Source organism: Mycteria americana, chromosome Z, assembly GCF_035582795.1.
Source record: "Mycteria americana isolate JAX WOST 10 ecotype Jacksonville Zoo and Gardens chromosome Z, USCA_MyAme_1.0, whole genome shotgun sequence".
NCBI classification, from domain to species: domain Eukaryota; kingdom Metazoa; phylum Chordata; class Aves; order Ciconiiformes; family Ciconiidae; genus Mycteria; species Mycteria americana.
The window spans coordinates 60,594,144-60,621,367 of record NC_134396.1 but is presented as its reverse complement, the minus strand read 5'-3'; the positions used below and the strand labels follow the sequence as shown (position 1 = coordinate 60,621,367).

Genomic DNA, 27,224 nt, shown 5'->3' with positions numbered 1-27,224 from the left:
CAGGAAAAGATCAGAAATATTGGAGTGCCTCCTGGTCACTTGAAGTAGTCATGGAACAGTAGTGGAAAAGATCAACAGGTTGGCAGGGTTTTAAGAGTATCAACGTACATTTCCATGGAGAGAAAATTTGAATCTTTCACAAAGCAATATAGGAAGCATCATGTGGCAACAATATATTTCACCTTTGTTAAACAGTGCCTTGAAGGAAGTATTTCAGTAAATACCAGAAAAAATAAAATTACAAACCACTACTCATTGTTATATGCTGGGGATTTTTCAGGTGATAATTTTCTCAAATCACAGAATCATGGAATCACAGAATCATATAGGTTGGAAAAGACCTTTAAGATCATCGAGTCCAACTGTAAACCTACACTACCAAGACCACTAAACTATGTCCCTAAGCACCTCATCCAAACATCCTTTAAATACCTCCAGGGATGGCGACTCAACCACTTCCCTGGGCAGCCTGTTCCAATGCTTGATAACCCTTTCAGTGAAGAAAAATTTCCTAATATCCAGTCTAAACCTCCCCTGGCTCAACTTGAGGCCATTTCCTCTTGTCCTATCACTTGTTACCTGGGAGAAGAGACTGACCCCCACGTCTCTACAACCTCCTTTCAGGGAGTTGTAGAGAGCGATAAGGTCTCCCCTCAGCCTCCTTTTCTCCAGGCTAAACAGTCCCAGCTGCCTCAGCTGCTCCTCATAAGACTTCTGCTCCAGACCCTTCACCAGCTTTGTTGCCCTTCTCTGGACACGCTCCAGCACCTCAATGTCTCTCTTGTAGTAGGGGCCCAAAACTGAACACAGTATTCGAGGTGCGGCCTCACCAATGCTGAGTACAGGGGCATGATCACTTCCCTAGTCCTGCTGGCCACGCTATTTCTGATACAAGCCAGGATGCCATTGGCTTTCTTGGCCACCTGGGCACACTGCTGGCTCATATTCAGGCAGCTGTCAACCAACACCCCCAGGTCCTTTTCCACCAGGCAGCTTTGCAGCCACTCTTCCCCAAGGCTGTAGCGTTGCATGGGGTTGCTGTGGCCCAAGTGCAGGACCTTGCACTTAGCCTTGTTGAACGTCATACAGTTGGCCTCGGCCCATTGACCCAGCCTGTCCAGGTCCCTCTGCAGAGCCTTCCTACCCTCCAGCAGATCAACACTCCCACACAACTTGGTGTCATCTGCAGACTTACTGAGGGTGCACTCGATCCCTTCATCCAGATCATTGATAAAGATGTTAAAAAGAACTGGCCCCAACACAGAGCCCTGGGGAACACCACTTGTGACTGGCTGCCAACTGGAGTAAACTCCATTCACCACCACTCTTTGGGCCCAGCCATCCAGCCAGTTCTTTACTCAGCGAAGAGTACACCCGTCCAAGCCATGAGCAGCCAGTTTCTCCAGGAGAATGCTGTGGGAAACCGTGTCAAAGGCTTTACTGAAGTCTATAGATAGACAACATCCATGGCCTTTCCCTCATCCACTAGGCAGGTCACCTTGTCATAGAAGGAGATCAGGTTGGTCAAGCTGGACCTGCCTTTCCTGAACCCATGCTGGCTGGGCTTGATCCCTTGGTTATTCTCTACATGCCATGTGATAGCACTCAGGATGATCTGCTCCATCAGCTTCCCCGGCACCGAGGTCAGGCTGACAGGCCTGTAGTTCCCCGGGTCCTCCTTCCGGCCCTTCTTGAAGACGGGCGTCACATTAGCTAATCTCCAGTCAGCAGGGACCTCCCCAGTTATCCAGGACTGCTGGTAAATGATGGAAAGGGGCTTGGTGAGCTCTTCTGCCAGCTCCTTCAGCACTCTCGGGTGGATCTCATCAGGCCCCATAGACTTGTGAGTGTCTAAGTGGTGCAGCAGGTCACTAACTATTTCCCCCTGGATTATGGGGGTTCCAGTCTGGTCCCCGTCCCTATCTTCCAACTCCAGGGGCTGGGTACCCAGAGAACAATTGGCCCTGCTATTAAAGCCTGAGGCAAAGAAGGCATTAAGTACCTCAGTCTTTTCCTCGTCCTTGGTCACTGTGTTCCCTCCCCCGTCTACTAGGGGCTGGAGATTCTCCTTAGCTCTCCTTTTGCTGCTAATGTATTTGAAGAAGTGTTTTTTGTTGTCTTTTACAGCAGCAGCCAGATTGAGCTCTAGCTCAGCTTTGGCCCTTCTAATTTTCTCCCTGCACAGCCTCGCTACACCTTTGTAGTCCTCCTGAGTTGCCCGCCCCTTCTTCCAGAGGTCGTAGACTCTCCTCTTTTTCCTGAGTTCGAGCCAGCGCTCTCTAGTCAGCCAGGCCGGTCTTCTTCCCCGCCGGCTCGTCTTTCGGCACCTGGGGACAGCCCGCTCTTGTGCCTTTAGGACTTCCTCCTTAAAGAATGTCCAGCCTTCCTGGACCCCTTTGCCCATAAGGGCTGCCTCCCAGGGGACTCTCTCGACCAGTCTCCTAAACAGGCCAAAGTCCGCCCTCCGGAAGTCTAAGGTGGCAGTTTTGCTGACCCCCCTCGCCGCTTCTCCACACATCAAAAACTCTATCAAATAAAAGCATGTACTATAGTTAAAATGCTCCACCCTGGCTGTGAGTCTGCCTGTCCTCACAGGACCTGAGACTCACCAGGCAGGTGGGATACAGGATGCTGTTGGGGTGCGAATGCTGCACCCCAGCCCGCCGTTGTGTGCGTATCCAGCAGTGGTGGGTGTAGACACACTCTTGGTTGTCTACTAAGAGACAGTACAAGTCGTCGCTGTCTCTACCATGGTGTTATGCCTGCAATTTACATGTCGTTTGGTTTCTGGCTGATGTACATGTCTCGCTTGTGGTCCAGGCTATACTGCCAGCCAAGTGGCAGGGCTTATGTAGGTGGGTAGGTGTCCACCTAGTGTGAGACATCATCGTAAGTAATAGAGTGGAACAAACAGAAGATAGGTGCACATAGTTGCTGTATTACAGTCTTGTTTGAAAGGTGCGAGTGAACGTGAAATACACCACACGGAGCATAATTGATTCAGCATGAAGAAAGATTAAATTATATGATTGATATGTACTTTACTTCTGTATCTTCCATCAAAACGCATCAATTCAGCACTAGTAAGGTATCACAGAAGAAATTAAAAGTCTGTTATAAGAGCATTAAATCAAGCGGTGATTATTTCAGTTGATTTTTGTTTGGAAATAGTTTATGTAAGTACCCAGGTATTTTTGTAGGTCCTGAAAGGTAGCCAATATTAGTATGAGTAAGTGTGATTTCTGAATATAAACTAGATTTTAAGTTTACTAAAAATTGGTCACCTAGGACTTTTAAACACAGTTTTCTTAATTGCTGAAAAATTAAATTAGAAATTTTAATATTATTGATCATGATTAATGTACTGGCTATTTCTTATAGGATCCAACATTAGGAATTACATTTTACTTAATACAGATAACATAAATAACCTCCTTGGATTTTCCTTTTAATTCCATCTCAGTTAACAGGCCATTATTTCAAAATCCTATTAAACAAAGGGGTTTTATCTGTTTAATCTTGTAATTTTCTGAGGGAGAACTTTGTGATATTGTTTTGATCAAGATCAAGAGCATATTGATCCTCCTCCAAAAGCTTTTATGTTACTTTTTTCTGATTGCCTATTTTTTAAATGAAAAAAAAAAAATCCGAGACACCATCATCCCACTTACTTAGTTTTCATACTGCTACTATTGACAGCTGCAATAAAATAAAATTATTACTAATTGCTTCTACACATAGATTTATTAAAGAATTGCTATCTGAACAGCAGAAGACTTGTATTTCAATTAAAACCTCTAAAGCAGAAACCACAATTTAGTTACTGCTGATGCATTCTTATTAGTTACTACAGTGTTCAGCTAACTCTTAATAAGTTCCCACTTTTTGAACTTTCTTATTTATGGGAGCTATTCATGGGGTAGAGGAGGGAGGATGATACATGGAAAGAATTATTCACCTCTAATCTCTACTGTAGAAAATCCTTGCATACAAGATAATTTCCTTTTTTAACTAGTGTATAGTTTGACTTCAGCCCACAGGCAAGATAGATAGAAGGTTCACTTTTTTGGTTGCTATCTGTAGCTGTACTGGTATGTTTCTACTAACATTAGAAACATGAGAAAGATAGCTAACAGTACTGGTCTTAGAGTCCGAGTCATCAAAGAGAAAAGGAAAGGTAGCAGTTTTACTTTTCCACTATGATCACCACCTGAGGCGGTCACTAGGCTGCATTATTTCAAGCAGTGCAAGCCAGCAGGGCCCGAAGTGTTCATTTGTATCCATCCTGTTTAATTGTAACTCTGGAAGGAAAGCCAGTGTATTTTGACTCACAGTGAAAGTAAAATGTGGACTGTGTATTTGTATGGCCAAAATGAAAAACTGAAATCTGTCATTCCTTTCAGCATTTAGATATTCTAGCTGACACAAATCCAATTGTTTTTCATTCACTCATAAATAAAGCATGGGACAGATGTGCTAGATTTACAAATTGCTGGAGAAGGAGATGGTGTTTGTAGAGGCCTTTCTTTTGTCCTCTGTTGCTAGAGATAAGAGAAATCCAAATTGAGTTGCTTCCTCTGCCTGAGGCATTTTGAACTCACAGCTTCCCTCTGTCTGAAGCATGCTCTGTGTTTCTGTATGGAGCAGTATGGCTTCAGCTGCTCATGGCTGCACCTCTAGCTTCTTTGAGATTTTGATAGAGGAAGGTGCCACGAGAGAGGAGAGCGTTTTGGAAAAGCAAAAACACCACACTGAGAGGACAGAGTATCCCTTTTTCATCTACTGTATCCTATGCTTGAAGGATGAACTCCTCTTTTGCAACCTCCACAAACACATACCCTCTTCAGTTTGTCCGACAGTTATGGATGTACTGCCAAAGGCACTCCCTATTTTGGGGCATCACATCTAAAGCCTGCCCACTGCCCGCAGCTCCTCATCAGGCCTCCTCCAGGCTCTGAGCTGCTGCTTCTGCAAGCGTGACCACCAGACAGGCCATGCTTTGTGCCAGATTTCCCCCTTTCTCAACAGCCACAAATACCAAAAACAGCAAGCAAAAACCTCACCAAATTCTGTCCTCCTGTCCTTCCTTCTCAGATCCCACATCAGAAGCTGACTTTTCCCAAGCCACAAAGAGGGGGTGAAGTCTTCTGACTTCCCCCCTTTTATCTTCCCATCCCTTTAAGAAAAGCCATATTCTCTTGATGACTCGATTACCTGATGTGCATTACAGCAACAAAGGCAGCTGAGTGTCTTTTCACCTGCTCTCTGCTGGAATATGTTTAGACATTCCCTAAAATAGTCTAGAATTTGATTCTCAAAGAAAAATAAGTTCACAGTTATACTGAGACTTTTAATAGAAGATTGCAGGAGGATGCAGCTAGCAATTTACCTACCAGCACATACTCTGTGTTGGTGGGAGGAGTGGTAAGACTTCACTCAAAATAGGGGCTGGTGTTGTGGAAAAAGGCTTCCCAGAAGTGAGCTGTCAGCTTATCATTTGTCCATTATATACTTTGCAGGTTTGACGTGATATATGAAGATTTTGTTACATCAGCAATGAGCTTTCAGCTGGTCGCTGACTTGCAGTTGTGATTAGTGCAGTGATTTATATAAGCTTGCTAAGCTTGCTTGTTATGCTAAGAGCTTGTTATATTTCTTCCTGTTTTTCTGTTTCCTTGTTTTCTTATTGAAAAATCACTATGACACAGGTAAAACAGTTTACAAAGGTAAAGTTAACATCTTTACTTTTAGTGATACTTACACATTGTTGCCTTTTTTTTAATCTAGGGAATGTATTTTGAAAGTTAAGTATTTTCTTGTAAGCAGTAAGCATGTACTTCTAATTATTGATACAGATGATTCAGTTTATTAACACAGTTTATTGTCCCAGGACACATTTCTGGCTATGAAATATAAGTATTGGAAATAAAAGCAAGCTGTTCCAGTTTTCTTCACTTAAAAGTTTTTGTACTGCTCTTGGTTAGAGGCTCTTTTAGGCATTAAGATTTAAGAAGCTTTTAGATAACTTTAAAAAGGAGAAGTGATGTTAAGGATTAATACATTTTTCAATATTAACTGTAGAAGAAAGTTTCATCAGGCCAAAGTTCCAGCTTCTCATGTTGGGTTTGCAAGGGAAATACAAAGCCATTTTATTTCTCATTGTTATTTTAATCAGCTAAGAATTTCCAATAAGTTCTTCATCTCTACATTGTGCTGTCCAAAGCACAATTCTTTGCACAAAAAGAAACCCCAACAACCCCAAAACCCACCAAAACAAAACAGGGTGCATTATGACTGGAGCAAAGTTGATTTTCAACTCTTTGCAAGGGAATTATCCAAATTATGGATTCAGCAGGCTTTCCTTCCTCTTTTGCTTCTGGGTGCATTGTTTTGTCATAGAATGCTTAACACAAGTTGCATGCTGTCTTTACCAGGCTCTGCTCACTGATGTCTAAAATGATTTCTGGTCTCTACAAAAAATTTCAAGAAAGTTCATCAAAAAATGAATTTATGTTTTGATTACTTAATTTACTTAAATTTTATGGTATTGCATTTTTTGTTTTCGTATACTTGGCTTACTGCACCATCAGGGCAACTGACAACCCACTCTGTAAATTCCTTTATCTAGTTTTGTTGTAATGACCAAATTGCTGGTTTTCACCAAATACATTTAATTTGTCCCACTGTCATATTTGATACAGCAGTGTCATCTGTGTTGGGCAATTCTCCTTTTTCTGAAAGTTGCCCCACCTGAAGTAAGTTGGTCTTTTGAACTGCTGATACATGGTCAGTGCCTTAGATGGGCACTATCTGTCTAAACTAACACGAATCCTTCTTTTTGGATGTTTTAGTATTAAAAGGAAAGAAGGAACACAGGAAAAGAGTATAATTATGAGAAATCAAAGATGACCTACTTGTCAGGGCTATTTTAATTTATTTTTTAATCTTTCTGATAGATAGGTGGCAGTTTATTGTCCTCCAGACTCTTCCAGGCTCTGACAGAGATCGCCCACAGAACTTCTGGAGCCTCATGTCTTTCTGAGTTTTGTATCTTGTATTGCTACTCACTCTTACACTCTCTGTTCCATGGAAAGGAAAGAGGGACACTGGAGAAGTCACTGGGGACACGCAGACACCTCTTAGAGCATCTGCAGAAGCATCAAAACAGTGATGATTTCCCATGACTTCAAGAGAAGAGACCACCTTCCCATGCAAGGTCACAGCAGCAAACATAAGTTTGTGTTAGGCATTGGGATTATGTGTAAGTGAGAATTTACTTGGTTTCAAACACCAGAAACTGAAAGTTAAGAGACTATAAGGTAGGATTTAAAAAACAATGGTGTACAAAATAGAGTAAATTCAGAAAATCTGAAATTTGTGCATATAACTTTAACTCTAATCATAGACTTTATAAGATTTGGGAATCTTTGTTCAAGAGTAAGTACTTTCTTCTAATAATTTTAACTAGTTCAGTGAGATCAAACCATTTCTGGATGCATCGATTACAGAAAACAAAGCCAAGTGTCTTTGCTATATATCATGACAGACAGAAAGTCCATCCTACTTGAAAAAGAATTAACAGTGATTTTGGCCTTCTGTCCTGTGCAGAGGAGGAAATGCTTGAAGAGATGTTTCAAATATGCAGAGGACCATCTGTGACTTATCTGAAGAGCTGCAAACTCTCTTAGTTTGAACTGTAGCTTGGAAAACAACATTGGAGAGGACCTTAGCCAACTCAGCGGGCACTCAGTAGATTCAGCACTTCAAACATAATTCCAATCCACATAGCCCAGAGCATGTACCGCCACTCTGATTGGAATCACGATTTTGCAGCAGGCTTTCCTATATGTCTGACTAACTGATTTAGATAAATAGATCCAGAGGTTTTATTCTTGTTTTCAACTTCAAGGCAGTCCCTCAAAATGACTAGCCTCTTTGGTGAACAACTCACAGAATCTGGCCCAATAGTTTGTGGTATTTTATTGGCCAGACAAAGTGTTTTTGAGGCCTGTGCTTAATGTGCAAAACACTGGATTGCACATTTTGCTAGTAACCTTTTCCCGAATAGCATTAGCAGGAGAGTTTAATGGGCTGTATTTGAATTCTGAGCTGCTTTTGTTGGTCTGAATATCTTTTTTGTTAAGGAATCGCTCCAAAGCCAGATGAGTGTGGATAGTTGTGTTGAAGCAGGGATGGCCAGCAATTTTCAGTCAGCAAGCCAGTCTGCACTGGCAAAGGTCTTGAGGTTTGCAAATGTTGATATTGAAAAAAAACAACAAACCCCAACCAACCAATCAACCAGCCAACCAGAAAAAAAAAAAAAGAAAGGATTTAATGTTCATTGTGAGCCAAGTCTTTAAGCATATTTGATGTGCATTATGAAAGGCCTAAGGCAGAGATGCTTTATGGCTTTGAAGTTTTCCTGTAATAAGGAAAGAGATCTGAACCTGGGATAGATTGTTGCCTGTATAATCATCCCCTTTTCCTGCTGGAGCTCACCACATACTGCTACCTGTGCACTTGAAGTAGTTCTTTACTACATTTTTCACGTGTAGATTTTGATAGGGATGTCTGTGCTAATAACCAAGAGAAATTAAGTTCCTTAAAGGCTAAGTGGAGGTAAGATTTATTGCTGAACTTCTGTTTGACTGTCCCATCCAGTTGTGTATAACATTATACAGCATTAGAGCTGAATGGAGAAAAACAGTGATCACTAAATTTGTCAGAAAATATCATTTCATTCAAGTCTAGATTTCTGGGCATTCAGCTTAAAATGGTTAAACAGGCTACAGAAGTAAAGTGACCCACGGCAGATCTGCAAAATGAGAAGCTGAAATGTTGATCTTTGTTTTCTTTGCCTTTTTCTAGAGTGTGTCTGTTTCAAAGACAGTGTTATGTCACACCAACATAACAGCTCATTTTTAGGATTACTCAAAATAAATTAAAAGGCATAATTCTGAATGCCTAAGAAAAACATTAATACTAATATTTCTGATAAACTGATATTTCTGCCATTTAAACATTACTTGCATATGGTTTGTTATGTTTGGAGTGGCAACCAAGCACCACACAGCCTCTTGCTCACTCTCCCCTCCCCCGGTGGGATGGGGGAGAGAATCTGAAGAGCAAAAGTAAGAAAACTTGTGGGTTAAGATAAGAACAGTTTAATAATTGAAATAAAATATTATAATAATAATAAATTGTAATGAAAAGGAAAAGGAGAGAGAGAGAGGAACAAAACCAAAGGGAAGAAAGCAAGTGATGCAGCCACTCACTACCTGCCAAACAATGCCCAGCCAGTCCCCGAGCAGCAATCACTGCTCCTCAGCCAACTCCCCCCAGTTTCTATACTGAGCATGATGCCATATGGCATGGAATAGCCCTTTGGCCAGTTGGGGTCAGCTGTCCTGGCTGTGCCCCCTCCCAGCTTCTTCTGCACCTGGCAGAGCATGGGAAGCAGAAAAGTCCTTGACCAGTGTAAGCACTGCTTAGCAACAACTAAAACATCCCTGTGTTATCAACATTATTCTCATCCTAAATCCAAAACACAGCACTATACAAACTACTAGGAAGAAAATTAACTCTATCCCAACCAAAACCAGAACAGCATCTCTTGTTTTATATACAAGTATTTGAAGAAGCTGTTGAAACAGAAGCTGACATCACTTAAAATGAAAGTTTGCATTGAACCGTTGTATATTTGCAAAAGTTTTAGCTTCCTGAGTCTATTTTTATAATCTAGAAAGCAAGTACAATCTAGTAGAGTATATACCACTTCACAAATCAGAGCTCTTTACCAAGGTTTACATTCATTGCATTTGAACATTCCCAGAAAATACACAGTGCTTTCCATAAGGAGATTCTTTCATACATCTTCAATGTAAATGTCATGTCAGGTTGATTTCTTTCATGCGTATTGTTGCTGAAAGTACAAGGCATTTAAAGATGCTAGGTAATTCACTCATGCTTAGCTATGGTTTTTTTTCATCTTCCAATCTAAGAATATATGCAGTTACATTTTTAGAATATCTTTTGCTGTTTCCATTCAATTTCTTCCTGATACCATGATTTCCTCGGGAGCTCAAGAAAGTAGCTGGTTAAGTCTTAGTAAATGAATGTGTAGAAGTTTCAGTATTTTTCTTCCACAATGCATGAAGTCTCAAGTAGTAGATACAATCCTTTCTATTGTGTCTTGTGATGGAAAAAGGCTGCAGCTGGTGGTCAGAAAGTCTTCCAGTAGGCTGCTGAAGTGTGGAGGCTTGTAGTAAACACTACCCCATTGCTGCATGGCCTCAGGGCCTCTCTTGCACCTATAGGCTTCTGCCCAAGATTCAGCTCTGAGCTACTGCATAATTTCTAGCAGCTAAAAATTCCTAGCTACAAAGACAAAACCTCCCAGTGTCCAGAAGCATCACAGAAAACCCTTTTCTTTTGTAGAGAAAAAAATTGAATTTGAATATGTTGACTGACCACAATAGTAATGAATCATTGTGAGTCTTCAGTCACATGGGCATGTTTAGGGAGAACAGGATAATGTAGTTTCAGTAGTCTCCATATCTCTACTGGCAGTGAAATTAATTTTTTTATTGTGTGGCAAAATATTTCTGCCAAATGATAAAGGAAAAAATAAATCCTGTAAAGCAGTTGTTAACAAACAGCATGTTGTCAGCTAGAATCACAAATTATTTCATCCCTCAATAGGCAAACCTGAAGAAAGGCTGTGCCAAAGTATTTACAGATATTTTCTGATGTCTTTTAAGTCCTTTTGGCTTGCAAAGTAGGCCTAATCCCAAGGCTGCTGAATTGCTTGAGTAATTTGAAATAGATGAAAGATCAGTAAATGTCAAAAAAAGCAGAAATATTGATAGTTACATTGTCTCCTACATGGCTTCTTTCATGCATATACTTTTTTTTTTTAAATAAGCAAGTGGAGGACTGCCAGCTCACTTATCATCCATCCTTCCTAGCTCCAGGCTGAATGAGAAAAGGTTACACCTGTCAACTGGGAGATGTACTCTGGGGAGAATGATTCTCAAATCATTTGCATGTCACTTTAAGACATGTAATTACACAAAACCCTCTAAACTCTAAAAGTTGAAACATAAATCTCAAAATTTTTAAATAATAGCAGATGCAAGTCCTTTAAAACATTTAACTATTCTGTGTGAACTTTCACTTGTCCTGAGACTAATGTCCCTTTCACTGACTGATAAAAGTTTTTTTCCATTGGCATGTAGATTATGCCATATACTCAAATAAATTATTTTTATTCAGTGAGTGTAAGTTCACAGGGATTTATAGTATCATCCTGTTTTCTGTTATATAGTCAGCTTCAGGAATTGACTGATTTAAAAGTAAATCACAGGAAATCTGAATTTTTACAGAAAAAACACTGACACATATGGGGTATGTGGTGTCTTTTCTAACCTGTCAGGCCTTCCCTCTCTTTTAGTTTCTGCCAACAACTAGAATGTAAGAAGGCAATGATGGCAAGGTCCTTAGATTAAGCAAAGACGTAATAGGTACAACATTGATAGGAAACTTCCCAGCACTAGATATTGGATGTGACATTCTTTGGCAGCTCATTGCAAATGCAAAGCTACTTCATACTTAATAATTTTGTTTCATTATTTGCTTGCTATGGCATTGCCCTGTGTTAAGCTAGATAGATAAAATTTATAACCAACTCCCCAAGTGTGTTACTAGCTAATATTTCACTAATCATTATAAATAGAAAGGTACTTCTGTTAGGGATTTAGATGTCTTTCGCATCTCTTTCTTTTCCTAATCTTTGTTCTACCTCCATTTGACACAGATGTGCATTCAAGCTAATTAATGAAATTTGCTGTGACTCAGCATGAAAAGAAGGGCAAAAATAAGGGCAGAAAGATTAAAATAGTATCATGTATTATCTAGCTCTTATTTTTAAAAGCCTATATTTAAACCAAAAAAATGCAGTAAGAATGAATAGGTGGGTTCCCTGGACCATATTGTTTTCCATATCACTATAGAAGATTCTCTTTGCACATCTCAGATACAGAACCTCAGTTTGGGAAAGTGGCAGTAGGTTTACCGAGCCATGCATCCCCACCCCCCCAATATTCAGCAGAAGGATGCTGCAAGAAGGAAGTTTTTGTTTATCACTAGCAATGTAGGGCTTATTTGTTTCTGTTTCAAGAGTATAGAGAGCCCTCAGCAAGCATCAAAACTCTTGTTTGAAGTTTTAGTGTTTGTGCTTGTAGGTTCAGTGTTTCAGAGTATTTACTTTCTGAAAAGATGAAGCAGAAATCTGTAGAGAGTGAAAAGGACAGAGTCAAATTAAATGCTGTTAACTTGTAACATGTAGATTAAAAGTATTGCTTGGATCTCAAAGGAAATCTGCAGCCAAACCAGAAAGTGGACCCAAATTTACTTTTATATAGTTGTGCCTCATATGCAAGGCTAGCTTTATGGTTTAATTATTGTCCACTGAGCACTTGGTATAAATTATTTCAGTAATCCCTTGTAAAGTAATACTCAAATACTTTCTGTATTAAAAGACCTTATAGCTAAATAATTAATGTCTACTGTTCAAGAACCATCACCAGACATTAGAGTGGCTGTCAGTACATCAAATTCATTTCTGTAGTATCATTAACATATCTAGGGGTGTAACTAAGCTGAAGTGTAACTACTTCTGTATAGACAGACCCAGTCTAGTTTTCACATTGGTTGCTCAGCTACTGCTGTTGGTACAACTGCAGTGGCCACTTGAACAGTGGCTTTGAATGTGACCTTGAAAACTGCAGTCTGACTGGTTGCAGCCTTGTGGATATTCTACAATATCTGTCCTGTAGCTAACCCAACTCAGTAGAAGAAAGAGAGAATTAATATGTATACGTACATTGTATGTATACACATACATAGGATATATAAATAATGCACAAATATATATGTTTGTATTTACATATATGTATATGTATTCTATTACAGCCATTGATAAGCAAGCATTTAAGTGTACTTGGCCTTGCTTTTTAAGCAAGTCTACATCAGAAGCCTAACTCTAAACAAAAATTAGAAAGATCCATGCCTTGTGCCTTTGAAATGAAAGATAGCTCAAATTTTATATCATACTCTAGCACAAAAATACTGATTTCCTCTTCCTGATAATTTCTTGCTTTTTCTGTGCATGTTAGTCAAATACAAGATAAAATGTAGTCCAACACCATTTTTTTGAGAAAATAGCTTTTCTGGGAGCTAGTAAACATGTATCCCAGAGACCAAATGAAGAAAAAACACCCTCCCAGAAATATTTTGTGAGTATGTATCTCATGAAGGATGTATCGTAATATATTAAAAAACTAATGAAAAAATAAATAAGCTTCCTAGGAATGTATTCAGACTTGGCATAACCAATTCTATCTTAAGACATGCTTTACGATATTATCAAAACAGTTTTCCAACATCTAAGTGGACGAATGACCAAAAAGGCAAATGAAAAGAAAGAAGGTCATGTTAAGAAAAATGACCTGATAAAAATGTTTCAAAGGTTGAAAATGGTGAACAGAAATGTATTGTCTCAGCCAAAAATATGTCTGAGGAATTTTAAAAATGCTTATTTATACTTCCTTTCTGTACATGCCAAGGAAGTAAGATCTTACCTCTCTAGTTAAATTTATGTATACTTCTCTTACCAGACAATGTGCCTCTGGCCAGTGAACAAGGCTGCCAGAGTTTCCCAGGAGACATCATCAGGACTTTTTCCAGTGCCACTCTTTGCCCTTTCAGCATTTTTTTGTCAGTTTTGACATTGTTGGCATTCATCATGGCAACCCTAATGTAGGCTCTTGACTTCCATGGTGTCAAGATATCACCTTGTAACTTTGGTTGGCTAGATTTCAGCTGTGTTGGAAACTAGTGGTATTAACAAAAAAGGCTTAATTTCATGTTGTCAGTCCCACAAATTGCTTCTCTCAAGTCTAAACTGTTTGGGACATTATTGAGACAAGCACCACAGCAATTTGGCAAGTAGTCCATAAGTAACAAACAAGAAATTTTATGAGTTTCATGACAAGCATGATGCTCCTGACATTCTTTGCATGCTTCTGTTACCATTAATTTTTCATTATAAAAAAATTATTCTAGAGTAGCTCTTAGAGCCAATATTCTGATGGTCTTCATGTTTGTTGTGCAAACACACAAAAACCAGTAAACTTCTACAAATACATTCTTTAAGCAGTGTGAGTTCAATTGGAAAAGTGTATTTAATAAATGCTTTCATCATATAATTTCTGACATCATTTACAGATTTCTATTTAGGATTATCTTTATAGAAGTATATATAGAACTGGTTTTAGAGAAAGCTCTAGAGATATCAAAGTTGGAACAACAGAGGACTTGGTAATCACATTAGGGAAGCGTTGTTAGGAGAGGTTAGCAAGATGATAAGAATAATACTACTGTAGAAGCTAATACATGCTGTCAACATATAAATGAATTATAGTGTGTAAAGGAAAAAATTGAAAATGTATAAATTTAGATATTTTGATTTTTCATGCCATTTGCAGTCTCTTTCAAAGCTTTGAAAGAAAAACTTCCAATAAGCAATTGGGAATTCTTGTTTGCTCATTGGCAAATAAATTATTTATAGACTGAAACAGTAGGATGAGGCAATCACACATAAGTAAGTATTTTGAAGCTCCTGAGGAAAAAAATAGGAAGAATTACAAAGAAATGTGGTGGTGGATTTGTTAACTTTCTGTGTTGTTTATATTTGGTTGTTTTAGTTTTTACAGAGAAAGATGTCTCAACATTGCTATACACAAAAATGCTAACATTGACTTATATAGTTAAAATGTTGATGGAGAAATAAAATGCTGGGTAAAAACATCACTTTTGCATTCAGCAGGATTCCTTTAATCATAAAACATATACAATTTTATCTGAGATGCTCTGGCTTCTAACTGAAGCTGTGTGTCTTCTGAAATCCGTTATTTAAATTAATACCTAAAAAAAAGTATACCGGGGGTCATGATGGGGATTTCTTGGACAATAAGAACAAACAAAAAAACCTCTACAAAAGCATTCCCTTCCCTTTCAATAATTCTTTCTTCTATTGAAGGAATTAGCATAGTAATGCATCTTATCTGAAAGGAGTAAAAAACCTAAGGTAATATAGAGAAAATAGTCTATAACTGAATCTAAATATTTCTGTATCTTTCAGGTATAACTGAGTAACAGCTGTCATTACTATTTAAACAATATTTAGAAAATATGTACACTATGTTTAGGAGGATTTATTACTATGTGATTTTTTTTTTCCTTAGGAACATTTGTTATACTCTTAAATATGTGAGTACAACTAATAGCTTGGCATGTGCTCTGACTGCTAGTGTGCTTATGACAGGTAACAACATATGTCCAAATTATGCTGTCTGTGCTAAAATAGCCCAAATAATGGAGATTTTAATTAGGGTAGTCTGTCTGGTGAATGATGTGGAAATTATATAGCTTAATATTAATCAAGTAAATCTCTCTTTCTCAATTGAATGCGAAGTGCATTTCCTAGTTGTTTTCTCGTTTTTCTTGATAAAAGGCACTAGGCTCACCATAGAAAGTTGCATTTAAAGTATCCTTTTCTATGCTCATTGGCAGTCACCACTGCACTCATCAGTTCAAAGTTGATAAATGTCTTCTATATAATTTGCTTGTTTTCCTGTCATGCCACTATAGAATCAGACTGCATTTATTATTCTTTAAATACTGTAAGCTGAACCCGAGCACCTCTGTATCTGAATATCTTTAAAACAAAATGTATTCCTTATTCAGCTAAGCTTGGAGAAATATCCCTTCCTACCATTTTCCTGTTTTGTACCAAACCTGTAAATCACCGTTCAATTTATACTAATCAGTGTATGCACAGCCCTCCCATAGGCCTGAGGTGAAAGGGTGGTTCCCTTTAGAAGCCTTTTCCCTTAATATTTTCCATCTGCAGTGTTCTGCATAGCATTCTGTGGACATAGGACTCATAACACATAGTGTGCATGACCAAACTATGGTCATAGCCCTGATGAGGAGGAGGATGTCATCGTAGATTGGACTGGACTCGCTTTCAGTTTTTAAGAAAACTGTGACAAACAGAAGGAAACAGGAGAGAGTAGATGTTTTTCAGGTAATACTGATGGAGAAGTAAAAGATAATTTTTTATTATAGAAGAGTAATTATCTGGTTTTGAAAGGCAAAAGCAATTACATTGGTTTCGCTGAGTCTCTGTTTTTTGGAACTAAATACTGATGCTGTAGAAGGAAGAGAATGACCAGATGATGCTGCCAAAGTAATGAAAGGGAGGAGAGGGGATGTGAGTGAACAAAACAGTCTTCTGTAAATTATCTGAACTCTAGGTTCCTCGTAAGGTCAGTTTTTTTCACTATGAGGATATTGACAAGGTATGATATAATGAAGGGATTTTGTAATGATTAATTAAAGGTAGCAATCTGAATGTAAAGCCTCGCTGTCAAAATAGTAAAAACTATAGAATTAAGAACCAGACAGTTCAGGATAGGAATCTGTAATTAGTAGACATATTTTTTTTCAATGGCTGGCCTATTTTCTCTCTGTGCCTCACTTCTTCATGTGTACAATAATGATTTGTAATTACGGATTTTTTTTTGCAGGTGACGAGGAACTTCTTCTTCTGTTTTTAATGCTGGCATTTCCACCTTCTGAATTTTTCACTGAGCAAGCTTAACCATAATATTCTAATTTAAACAAGTTCTTTATTAATGTGGAGAGGTGCATCACATTTTTCACAGTGGTGCAGTTTGTGCTTTTTAGCAGAGATATCATAAAGAAACAAAAGGTGGGCTTTTCTTCTTTGGTAGAATGTTGATGAAATGAAGGTGGATGTCATGTGGTTGTATGACTGGGAATAAATCAAATTGTGTGGGTTGACGACCGAATAAGAGAGATGCTAGAGGAATCAAGGTATACGTGATATAACACTTACTAGTTTTGTGGGCATGATACTGAATATGTTTATGAATTGCAACCCAGAGGAAAAGAAAAAAATTATATTGCTTTTCATGCCTACAGCTGCTCAACATTCTATTGTACTGTATTCTGAATAAGTTTGAGGAACAACTGTTTTCTGACAGAACAAATACTATTTGTATTATTTCTTTTATTATTATTATTATTATTATTACTTTTACATATATGTTTGTTGTACCATATTCATCCTGTTTCATGAGCACTAAGCCAAGTTCAAGGGCAATACCATCTTTTTTTCTTATTTTTATGATGTGTTAACATATATGAATCATTAGCCCAAATGTAATTGAAGCCAGAAACTGACAGCTGAAAAAGCATTGTGTGTTTCTAGTGATATGAAGACTGTCCTCAGCTGAAAAATAAGCTGCTAACAGATGTTTAGGATACTCTTCTTTTTCATTAATAATGTGAGCCAAACCCTAAATAGATGACTAGGAAAAAAATTTCCTTCCAGGCCAATTTTGTCATAAATTCATTATACATGTTTGCTAGACTGTTGGGTTACATCGGGCCACTGTTACAATCCTGAATATTAATTAAGTTTCCCTCAATAATTGATATTTTGTTTTAGTTGTGGGGAAAAAAATAAAAAGGGTTCACAGCCCACCAATTTCAGATCCCTCTTTTTTCCCTGCTGAAGTGAAATTCTGTCCTACCCCTTGACAATCTTTATTAAATTGAAGCAAACTGAAGCAGTCAATATGAAATAGGAAGAAATGTGAATGAAGGGCTAGATTCATAAAACTAATGGCAAAGAAGTAATTTTCTTCCCCGTTGCAGTATGTAGCTCTGGGTGTAAATCACCAACACTGGAAGAGGAAGTTCTCGTTCTTTTCCTCAGGAGGTGTGAATTTAATCATTTAACCCAAGTTAGTGCCCTAGCTACCAACAGGTAAGTATCCCAAGGTGTCTCCTTTTGATGCTGCTTTATGTTGTCTAATATATAAAGTAGGGAAATTCAGTGAGTCAGTGAACCTCAGCACTAGATTGGAGCATTATTCTCTTTCACTTACTTTAGGACTATTTTAGTGTTTTATACAAATTAAAGCAGTTTCACAAAAGGGAATGTGAAAGACCCAAATCAAAATTTTATATAGTATTTTAGTGATTAGGAAACTTAACTGTCAGGTGAGAAACTTCTGCTGAATTAACTTTCTATTTAATTTGAGAATAGGGATTAGAATCCAGATTCTCAGGAGTAATTAGACTTGAATTCTCAGAGGTTTTCTCAAATGCTTAATGTATAGCTCTTTATTTTTAAGATCTCAGGAGTTCTTGTTTCATTTTGTGCCATAAGGCATATTGTTAAGCTGAATTGTTATGTTAGGTAGGTTAAGAAGGGTAATCTTCTTAAAAAGAATAATAAAAAAAAGATTAAAAAATCATAATTTCAAGATCCCCATATACTCCGAGACCTAGGATAGTAACGATCAGTTTCTCAGGTGGTGTAATATAATGTGATTCCAAAGACACCATTGAAGTTAAACCCATTTACCCCAGCAGAGAACCAAGGCTTGTATCAATAATAAAGTACAACTGTAAAAGGTGAAGTTTCAAAATATAATTCTTTGAACTCTTGCTTACATGAAAAACGGAACAATCATTCAAAATTCTGCTTTGTTTTCTATTGTTTGTCTATTTAAAGTAACATTTTTATAACTTTGTCCTTGTCTTCTTTTGTTTTTAACAGCACCTTCAGGCTTGAAGGAATATCTATACCTGGAGGCACGTCAGTTAATTTCTTGCATATCAGATTCATCATTGTGGCTTCTTACAGGCCAGATCTGAGGAGTAACCAGGAACCTGACCCTCCGTGGAGAATGGAAAAGCCCTTCAAGTCAGAGCACAACTGATGACAAGTGTAATCTGCATTGAATCATCTTTCTCAGATCTGACAGCTGCTAGCTGAGTTCTGGCAAAAGCCACAGCCTTAAATTCCATTTAGTGGGAAAGAAGAATAAAGAGGACTAAATGTCTTGCCCCATTGCAGAAACTGCTCTCTCCAAGCCTTGAGTTCTGTGCTGAGCAACCGGAGTAACAAACAATGAGTTTTTCGTGGGTCCAGCCAGCATCCAAAAATATTTCGATATGTAGCCAAAAGGAGAAATGAAGCACTTACTTAGGTGATAGCAGAAGATGAATGCATTTACTGTAACAGAGGAATGTTACTGTTTGTGGGGAAAGAAGACCTCTGTCATCCCTTGTACATATTCAAAGCCATACAGGAACAGGGCATCGGTGATGTTAAATTGCTTAAAAGGATGCTGTCTCCTGTCCTCCACCCAACTTTGAAGAAGTTCAGCTGTTAGAGATTGCATCTCAATGCACTTCTAGTATTTGCACTGTCACTTCCATTCAGGGTAATGATGTGCGCCACCATTTGCACAGATGGCCCCAGGAGATTTTTGACCACAACAAGCTATATTTTGCTGGGGCTCCAAAAGGAATTAAAAAGTTAGAACTGAAGAAAAACATTTGCGCTCTCTTTCACTATGGGGATCTCTTCACAGAAAGGACTATGGTCCTTTCTTAGGTTTAAATAAATACATACATATACATACATATATATATATGTATATATATGAAAAAGCATCAACATGATAAGGTGTATTTAAAAAGGGGATATAATCTTTTTTAATAGCATCCATTTTTTATCATATTAGCAGCCAAGAAATTTAGTCTATTGAATTATACATCAAAAATGTTCCTATTGAACATTGACATTGTAGTCCCAGTTACTGTTAAAGAAGTCATTTGTAATATGTATTTGACATAAAATTTTTCTAGCCATTTGTCTATACTTCATGGAGAAATCTAACAGACAAGCAGCATTTTCAGTTTATTTTTCTAAATAAATGTGTTGTTTATATTATTTGCAGACACTCATTTTGGCTGGCTTTCGTTATCTCCAAAAATGATTTAAAGACAGAACCAAAACACAGGAATTGTTTGTTCATGTTAAGCTGTAATGATTTGCTGACCGAAAGCTTTAATATAAATACTGTAATTTGTAAAATGATGAAGTATATTTATACAGGCAAATATGTATGGAAAACAAGAGGTGGTATTTTAACTCTTAATTTCAGAACATAGTTTATTTTACTATCCACATGAAGAAATCTAAATATATAATGGGATAGATTTTTTATTATCAGTGAGTTTTAGCAAGGGAAGCATTGGATGTTTAAGAATGAAAGGAATGTAGTCTAATAATGGTGGTTTCCAAAATTATCCAGAGACCCTTTGTCAGCTGTCTCATTTGATTAAAAAACTGGTTTAGTTTTTTGTTTGGGTTTTTTTTGGTGTGCTTGTGTTAGTGCTTTTTGTTTGGTTTTTTGTTTGTTTTTTGTTTGTTTTAGCATACTGACAAGGCCATGAAGTTAATACTATTTGATCACAAACAATTTGAGAAGCTACAGAATAAGAGGTTGTTCCTTAGAACAATCTACAGTTTACAGTTAAGAACAGTCATTGTTATCCATCTACTGCAGTGTTTTGTTAACGAGTTATTGAACATTTCAATGCTAGAGCTGTTTTGAATAAAAATATATTTTTTCCTTTTTTCTTAGTCCATTAGCCTGTGTGTAATTTTAAGAGAAAAGTAAAGCATGTGATTCCCAGTTCACTTAAAACATTCATCTTAAATCCAGCCATATGTATCTGATTTATAAAGCTGAATAGGTTTTTCTTTATTTTCATTGCTTAATGGAACCTATTAAGTGCTCACTAACAGAAAAATGATCTTTCAACAACAAAAAATTGAAAATTCAAGCCTTTTTTAATCTGTGGGTTAACTTTGTAAAGGGCAGATATCTTAAAAATGTGTTGCTCTGCTCTAATGTACTAACTAGTGTATGCGTGTGTTTGTGTGTGTGCATGCATGCGCACCCTTACCTGCTGATGAATGAAATGCCAGCTCTGCTGAAGTAAGTGCCACACGTCCTGTTACTACAGAAGATGCTCATGTTATTGTATTTTTTGGAGAAAGACCAGAGCTCTGTCTTTGCTTGTGACTCTGAAGCCATAAATAGCTTTTACAGTTTGTCAGGAAATCACAAAATGAAATCATTAAGTGAATGTTAGCCTCCCTCATTTGGAAAAACTTGGGATCAACTCATGGTTTGACTCTTTTTTTAAAGAAAGTTAGTGGTCAATTTCCATTGGTGCAATGGATAAATGAAATCTTTGTATTTGTTAAAGAATGGTGGCTGTGTTTTGTTCCCACACATTTTAGCTTATGGTTGGCTTACAGTCTTTTAACTGTGATTTTGTTCCTGTGTCATTAGAATAACATATCTGGACACACAACTTGCATGGGCTTGGTTTTGCTCCCTCTTTGGATAACCTGTATTTTAAAACTGAAGAGCTTATTCTTTGAGACTAATATTCAGAGTTGTTTAAAGAAGGGACAACATTATCGAAACAATAAGAAAATCTCAGAATGATAATTTGAGCACTTCCATTATTATCTAATAATAATATTTGGAAAAGCTCTTATTTTTGTGAACAGAATGCATTCATCTATATTTGAAAATAGCCCAATAAAAATCTAGTGAAATAATTTGTTACTACTTGCAAATACTTTTCTGCTATGCTGAATTCGAGATCAGCTTGTGTGTGAAATTTTTGTTGTACAAAAAACACCTGAAACAATGCACAATTTTCTTCAGAAAAATACAGCAGAGATGAAAAATAGTGACCTGGTCCCAGGAGTGGTTTTACACAATGTGTGTAATGCAAAAATAATAAGCATATACCAACATGTAGGCCTAATTTAAGTGACAAATGTAGTTGGAAGAGGACACTGCAAATCATGGTTCTCATCAATCACATGCTGTTGTTTACAGCACTGCATTAACTGGGGTTTCATGCTGGAAAGTAACTTTCAGTGCATGTGCACACACATGCATTCACATGTGTCATGTCTTACTCTACTACCAGTAACACTGGGGTAAATCCAGATTTCTTGATTTTTATAGATTTAAATCATTAAATCTTTAGGTAAGTTTTCAATATTGTGATAAAATTGAGCTGATGTCTCTATACTACGCAGATACTCTCCTGAGATAACACTTCAACACAGGATAATAAAACTCTACTGGAATTTCGGAAACTGTTGGCAAATAATTAGCACTGAAATATTTTTTCATAAAGTTTAAAACCAGAGGAGACAATTAGATTATCTCATTGAACAACAAAAATTTGGTGTTTTTTCTATTATCTTAGGCAAAACTTTTTGACAAGACCAGCAGAACTTTTTCAACTAAGGTGACATTATGGTGACTGATAGGTTTTGTAGGTTTACGGGTGTTGTGTATATAAGTGCCTGCAGAAGTGGTTCCAGTATAGTGCAATGTTTCATTATCAGGTATGCGAAAAGCTATCTGAAGCAACCAGTATGCTTGCAATGATGAGCTGTGCAAAAAAAAAGCTTCTGGATGTGTCTACGAGACATACTTTCAGCACTTGAATTTTTTTAAAGACAAGGCCCCCATCATTCATGAGAAAAATAGGAATATTTTAAAATAGCTATTTGGTAAAATGGAAGCAAAAAACTGCAAAAATATGGTGATCACCATGATGTTATAAAAGTGTCCCTCTCCTGACACAAGCAATCGCCCCAAGTGTCACATGGCATAAATATCCCCAAGGGACAGATTTTTTTCTCTGATGGGATACATGCTCGGTCCATACCAAGGCTCTCCAATGGTGGTGTAAATAAAACCTGTCCACAAGATAACCATGCCAGTTTCGGTGTGGGAGCATATTGCCTGGGGAGGGATGGGAGGAGGGCAGCCGGGGCCCTGCCCTGGGTTTCCTGCTGAAGGTAGGAGGCTGTTACTCAGGCATCTGGCAGAACCACAGCCCATCAGGGGACAGCTGCATGGGAACATGCCTGCTGACTGTGAGGTAGCACATATCATCTGGTATCAGGGTTGTCTGCTAGCCAACAGTGAGGAGGAGTCGGGGGACATGGACTCCAGTGTCTGTGGCAGAAGAAAAGAAGACAGGAGCTTCTAGGGCAAAATTTAAAGGATACTGGGAAAGAAGCTGTAGGCTTAACATAATCTAAATCCCAGGAAGACCCTGGGAACTACCGACCTGTCAGCCTCACCTCTGTGCCTGGGAAGATCCTGGAACAGATCCTCCTAGAAGCTATGCTAATGCATAGGGAGGACAGAGAGGTGATTCGGGACAGCCAGCATGGCTTTACCAAGGGCAAGTCTTGCCTGACCAACCTAGTGGCCTTCTATGATGGAGTGACTACATCAGTGGTCAAGGGAAGAGTACAGGTGTCATTTGTCTGGACTTCTGTAAGGCTTTTGACACAGTCCCCCACAACATCCTTTTCTAAATTGGAGAGATATGGGTTTGCTGAATGGACTGTTTGGTGGATGAGAAATTGGTTGGATGGTCGCATCCAGAGGGTAGTGGTCAACGGCTCAATGTCCAGATGGAGATCAGTGACGAGCGGTGTCCCTCAGGGATCCGTATTGGGATCGGTACTGTTCAATATCTCTGATAATGGCATTGACAGTGAGATCGAGTGCACCCTCAGCAAGTTTACAGATGACACCAAGCTGAGTGATGCAGCTGACACACCTGAGGGACGGGATGCCATCCAGAGGGACCTGGACAGGCTCAAGAAGTGGGCCCATGTGAACCTCATGAGGTTCAACAAGGCCAAAGGCAAGGTCCTGCACCTGGGTTGGGGCAACCCCTTGTATTAATACAGGCTGGGGTATGAAGGGATTGAGAGCAGCCCTGCGGAGAAGGACTTGGGGGTACCGGTGGATGAAAAGCTGGACATGAGCCAGCAATGTGCGCTTGCAGCCCAGAAGGCCAACTGTATCCCGGGCTGCATCAAAAGAAGGGTGGCCAGCAGGTCGAGGGAGGGGATCCTGCTCTGGTGAGACCCCACCTGGAGTACTGCATCCAGCTCTGGAGTCCTCAGCACAGGAAAGGCATGGATCTATTGGAGCAGTTACAGAGGAGGGCCACAAAAATGATCAGAGGACTGGAACACCTGTCCTATGAAGAAAGGCTGAGAGAATTGGGGTTATTCAGCCTGGAGAAGAGAAGGCTCTAGGGAGACCTTATTGCAGCCTTTTGATACTTAAAAGGGGTTCACAAGAAAGATGAGGACAGACTTTTTAGTAGGGTCTGTAGCGATAGGAGAAGAGGTAATGGTTTTAAACTAAAGGAAGGTAGATTCACACTAGATATAAGTACAAAATTTTTGATGATGAGGCTGGTGAAACACTGGAACAGGTTGCCCAGAGAGGTGGTAGCTGCCCCATCCCTGGAAACATTCAAAGTCAGGGTGGATGGAGCTCTGAGCAACCTGATCTAGTTGAAGATGTTCCTGCTCATTGCAGAGGGGTTGGACTAGATGACCTTTAAAGGTCCCTTCCAACCCAAACTATTCTATGATTCTGTGATTCTATGATTCTGTGATAAATTATGGACTGGCTGGGAGGGAAAGGTCAGTTTATGTCGACTGCTTTTATGTACCATTATCCTTTTGTGGGTTTAAGAATGATTTATTTGACAAGTGTTCACAGGAGGGGTTCGACGACATTGGCACAGCAGACCAGGATCTCTGCAGTGACCTTCCCTGAGTTACAGAAAGGGAGTATTTTCATGTATAACTGCAAAAACAGTGTAAGGAGTAGGTTCAGCCTTAAGAGGAACCAAGGAGACCTTGTGAATACAGGAGACTGTAAAGAAGAGTTGATACTTAAATAGAGATCACAAGTGAGTCTAGCTAAAGAGCGAGGAAAACGCAATAGGTGGAAAGGAGCATGTGGTTTGAAATGACACACTTACTGGGGGAAAACTGTAGGATGAGTTGGAAGGACAAGACTGAGTCTTACAGAGAAAATTCAATTGAACAGAGTGACAGTTACATACATTACAGTCAGTTTCCTTAGAGGCCTGCTGAGACCAAATTACTGATTTTCATGGACTGGATAGTTGAAGATCCCATGAGAGAAGAAGCAAAAGCCAGATGGATGTTGTTCAAAATACTTCTGCTGAATCTCTCTAGATTCAATATCCTTGCAGGGCTGCAGAAGCCAAAAAATCTCCCCACAGTTGTGCTCAGCTTCAGAAAGGACAATTATAAGCAAGGAGTCCTGTAAGGAAGAATCTGGAAGGAATCACTAAGAGAGTTAAGTCACGGCAGATGGCACAGAGACTATTTAAGATACTGTATTGAAGGCAGAGAGCAAATACATCCTGCTTAGCAAGAAACGCTTTAGAAAGGGCAAAAAGGGAGCCTGCATGGCTAAGCATCAGGGTATCAGACTGCTGAGAGCAAGATGACATCCTTCAGATAGCTAAATATTTTTAAAGAAAATGTAAGGACTGTAAACTTCTTAAGACTAAATATAAATTAAAAAAAAAAAACCAACACAGCAAGTCAAATCAAAACAATTGCAAGATACATTAAGAGATTTGTTATCCAAAATAGTTGCAAGAAACATCAGAGTTAAGAAATTCTATTTCTACAATAGCAGCAGCAGGAAGTCTGGCAGAGAGTCTGTAGTGCCAAAAGATAATCAAGGAAAACAGGAACACTTAGAAGTTATAGGAACAAAATTGTCTCAACATTTTAATTCTAGAAGGATTAGAAGGATTTTGGTAGATTCTCACACATGAATTTTTCTCTATGGGGGAACGCATCGGAAGTCATACTTTGTCAGTATGAGGTGGTACAAAATAAAATTAAGAAAATATCAAGACCAGATGGCATACACCTAAGATTTTTAAAGGCACTCAGCAGTGAAATAGTCAAAATGGTAACTGTGGTGTGAAATTCATTGTTTAAAACTATTTTGATAGCTTTTGAGACATGACGTTGCATATATGTTGCCGATTTTAAAGTGAATTTGAGGAAGAATGAAAGAAGAGTATAGATCATTAAGTCAGTACTAAGCAAACCAGTTGAAACTATAGTAATACTTTTTTTTAAAGAACTGGAGAGTATTTAACACTGTCGATATCACCAAACACTGCAGGAAACAGTGCAGCTGGCTAAGAGGAAACACAGAAGAAACAGTGCAGCTGGCTAAGAGGAAAGCTCCTGCATTCATTAAAAAAAAATGTTAAAATATGGGAGAAAAGGGTGATTCTTTTATGGTCAATTTTCACAGTGGAAACAGGCCACGAGTGAGTTCCAGGGGACATCTACTGTGATTCATATTTCTCAAAATATATGTGAACATGTGAATATGCTGGAAAAGTAGTGAATAGTTATTTGGTAAATTTGCTGATCATACTAAGTTATTAAAGGTATTAAATATGAGTGGCCTGAATGACTGGTTATTAAAATGGTAGATGAAATTCAGTGAAGAAAAATGTGAACTGATCTATATGAAAACCAATTTTTATTTCACATATTTGACTTAGCTTGATATTTAGCGGTTGAATATTTCTATGAAAATGTCAGTCCTCTACTTAGGAGGTCACAAAAATTCAAGTATGCAGTTAAGAATTATTAGGAAAGCAACAGAAAAAATAAGTGAATATCATTGTATCAGTCAATAGATGTATGGTAGGCCATGATATTTAACTTTTTAAATACTATGTGCAGCTCTGATCCTCATCTGGGGAAAAAAAAAAAGGATGTAATCAAACTGGAAAAGCTTCAGAGAATGAATGACAAAGGTAGTCAAATGATAAGATTGCATTCTGTCTGAGGAGTGACAGCAGGCAATGATTCTTCTGCTCAAAAGAGAGGTGTGAAAAGGAAGTACAATGGACAGTGGTAAAGTCATGAGTGACATCAAGTGTGCAGTGGTAGGGGACATCAAAAAAGCTAGCTGTTTGCCAGCTCAAAAACAACAAGTGTTTATTTAAGCAATGTGGGGGGAAACTGTGGAACTCTTTCACTCAACACATTGCATATGTTGAAAGTTTATGGGACTCAGCAGAGGCTGTGTGAAGCAAAGCGAAAATAGTCATTGAGAGCTACTAAATTAAGTTATCCCATTTTTGGCTTAGCCATGACCCATTGGTTTCAGGAAGGGTATCAGGAAGATGAATTTCTACATACACATTTTGATTACTGTCAGCTGCTTTTGTGGCCCAGCTATGCCATTTACAGAAGCTGAAACCCTTGGTCAGAAAATTCTGGTTTTGTAATGTTTACTGTGTACTTTATAGAGGCACTGTTATTACTCCAAACAAAT

The 27,224-nt window shown here is 38.4% G+C and overlaps 1 protein-coding gene across 2 annotated transcripts in view; it reads left to right on the top strand.

Moving 5' to 3' along the window:
• PRR16 (proline rich 16) overlaps positions 1-21,188 on the top strand; it is a 174,123-nt gene extending 152,935 nt beyond the window's left edge. For both annotated transcript variants that reach the window (XR_012779046.1, XM_075527496.1), the window contains exon 3: positions 18,719-21,188. The gene's annotated coding sequence lies outside the window, so the exon portion shown is untranslated. The remainder of the gene's footprint in view (positions 1-18,718) is intronic.
• Positions 21,189-27,224: the final 6,036 nt, after the last annotated feature.